General features: G+C 43.7%; 1 long non-coding RNA gene across 1 annotated transcript; it reads right to left on the reverse strand.

Moving 5' to 3' along the window:
- Positions 1-298: 298 nt before the first annotated feature.
- LOC127642786 (uncharacterized) lies at positions 299-2,931 on the reverse strand. Its single transcript, XR_007970410.1, has 3 exons — positions 2,897-2,931; positions 1,466-1,554; positions 299-366 (listed from the first exon to the last, which is right to left on the reverse strand). It is a non-coding gene; the product is annotated as an uncharacterized LOC127642786 (long non-coding RNA).
- Positions 2,932-3,157: the final 226 nt, after the last annotated feature.

Here is a 3,157-nt window from a genome sequence, read left to right on the forward strand (position 1 = left end):
TACACACACTCACAGATACTTCAAACACACACAAATACACACACTCACAGACACACACTCTCTCAAACACACACACAAATATGTAATAATGCACTGGGCGAGGACACACACCTCTTCTCAAACACGGATGCATTTATACACACACACTACAGACACACACTCTCAAACACACACAAATACACACGCCACAGACACACTCTCTCAAACACACACACAAAATACACACACTCACAGACACACACTCTCAAGCACACACACAAATACACACACCACAGACACACACTCTCAAGCACACACACAAATACACACACTCACAGACACACACTCTCAAACACACACACAAATACACACACTCACAGACACACACTCTTCAAACACACACACAAATACACACACTCACAGACACACACTCTCTCAAACACAACACAAATACACACACTCACAGACACACACTTTCATCAACACACAGACACAAATACACACACTCTCACAGACACACACCCTCTCTCAAACACACACACACAATACACACACACTCACAGACACACACTCTCAAACACAGCACAAATACAACCACCACAGACACACTCTCACAAACACACAATACACACATCACAGACACACACTCTCTCAAGCACACAGCACATACACTACAGATGACACTTTCAAACACACACACAAATACACACTCACAGACACACACTCTCAAACACAGACACACACACACTACAGACACACCTCTCAACACAGACACAAATACACACACGCACAGACACACACTCTCTCAAACACACACACAAATACACACACTCACAGACACACACTCTTTCTACAAGACCACAAGACCACACATCACAATCACAGACACATACTCTCAAACAGACACACAAATACACACTCACAGACACCACTCTCCAACACACAAATACACACACCTCACAGACACACACTCTCTCAAACACACACACAAATACACACACTCACAGACACACACATCTCTCAAACACACACACAAATACACACACTCACAGACACACACTCTCAAACACACACACAAATCACACATCACACACACACTTCTACACACACACACATACACACTACACACACACTTTCAAACACACACACAAATACACACACTCACAGACACACACTCTCTTCACACACATAACAAATACACACACTCACAGACACACACACTTTCAAACACACACACAAATCTCACACACTCACAGACACACACTCTCTCAAACACACACACCAAATACACACACTCACAGACACACACTCTCTCAAACACACACACAAATACACACACTCACAGACACACACTCTTCACACACACACACACAAATACACTCACACACTCACAGACACACACTTCTCTCAAACACACACACAAATACACACACTCACAGACACACACTCTCTCATACACACACACAATACACACTCACAGACACACCTCTCTCAAACACACACACAAATACACACACTCACAGACACACACTCTTTCAAACACACACACAAATACACACACTCACAGACACACACCTCTCAAACACACACACAAATACACACACTCACAGACACACACCTCTCAAACACAGACACAAATACACACACTCACAGACACACGCTTCTCAAACACACACACAAATACACACACTCACAGACACACTACTCTCTCAAGACACAGCACGACAAATACACACATCACAGACACACACATTCTCACAACACACACGCATCAAATACACACACATCACAGACACACCTCTCTCAAACACACACACAAATACACACACATCACAGACACACACTCTCAGAACACACACACACAAATACACACACTCACAGACACACACTCTTCAAACACAGCACACAAATACACACACTCACAGACACACACCTCTCTCAAACACACACACAAATACACACACTCACAGACACACACCTTTCAAACACACACACAAATACACACACACTCACAGACACACTCTTTCAAAACACACACAATACACACACTCACAGACACACACTTCAAACACACACACAAATATACACACACTCACAGACACACACTCTCTCAAACACACACACAAATACACACACTCACAGACACACACTTCTTTTCAAACACACACACACACACACACTCACACACACTCTCTCAAACACACACACAAATACACACACACTCACAGACACACACACTCTCTCAAACACACACACAAATACACACACACTCACAGACACACACTCTCTCAAACACACACACAAATACACACACTCACAGACACACACTTTCTCTCAAACACACACACAAATACACACACTCACAGACACACACTCTCAAACACAGACACAAATACACACACCACAGACACACTCTCGAACACACACAAATACACACACCACAGACACACACCTCTCAAACACACACACAAATACACACACTCACAGACACACTCTTTCAAACACACACACAAATACACACTCACAGACACACACACTCTCTCAAACACACACACAAATACACACACTCACAGACACACACTCTTTCAAACACAGACACAAATACACACACTCCCCAGACACACACACTCTCTTCCAAGCACGCACGCACAAATACACACGCTCACAGACGCACACTTCGAACACACACCGATACACTCACAGGCACACTCTCTCAAACACACACACAAATGCACCTCACGGACACACACACTCTCAGGCACACACAAATGCACACACCACGGACACACTCTCAAACACACACACAAATACACACACTCACAGACACACACTCTCAAACACACACACAAATACACACACTCACAGACACACACTCTCTCAAACACACACACAAATACACACACTCACAGACACACACTCTCAAACACAGACACAAATACACACACTCACAGACACACACTCTCTCAAACACACACACAAATACACACACTCACAGACACTCTCTCAAACACACACACAAATACACACACTCACAGACACACACTCTCTCAAACACACACACAAATACACACACTCACAGACACACACTCCTCTCAAACACAGACACAAATCACACACTCACAGACACACACTCTCTCAAACACACACTGACAAATACACACACTCCACAGACACACAC

Source organism: Xyrauchen texanus, unplaced genomic scaffold (assembly GCF_025860055.1).
Source record: "Xyrauchen texanus isolate HMW12.3.18 unplaced genomic scaffold, RBS_HiC_50CHRs HiC_scaffold_825, whole genome shotgun sequence".
NCBI lineage: Eukaryota > Metazoa > Chordata > Actinopteri > Cypriniformes > Catostomidae > Xyrauchen > Xyrauchen texanus.